We start from the raw sequence: 458 nt of genomic DNA on the forward strand, positions 1-458 counted from the left end.
GAGAATTCAACTGACTGCTGCCATGCCCGGGTGTTTAGGCTTGTACACGTCTAATTATGTGTTGATGTATCATAATGGCTTATTAGCGCTGTTATTACACATGCAGCAAAATTTAATTGGAAAAAAGCTGGAACAGAGTACTATAAAAGCATGGGATCCCGCGGTTAATACAGAATGGGACTAGTTATTTTTTTAATAAAAAAAATGTTTAAAGTTTCAGTCGCAAGGCCTTGAGGTCACTCATGATGCGTTCGAATCCTGTACGTAGATTTATGAAGACAAGTAGCCAAAGATGTTTAGGCTATTATATATTGCATATAAAGCACTAACGGTTAACCCCATGGACCAGTCATATGGAGTTTAGAGCTGGAAAAATAAAAGAATTAAAAAAAGCAGATATAACTCGTTTGGGCATCTAGCGTAAGGGAGGCTCACGAAATTTTAAATTCTTCGTCCTA

The sequence above is a fragment of the Penaeus monodon genome, chromosome 24, assembly GCF_015228065.2.
Source record: "Penaeus monodon isolate SGIC_2016 chromosome 24, NSTDA_Pmon_1, whole genome shotgun sequence".
Classification (NCBI taxonomy): domain Eukaryota; kingdom Metazoa; phylum Arthropoda; class Malacostraca; order Decapoda; family Penaeidae; genus Penaeus; species Penaeus monodon.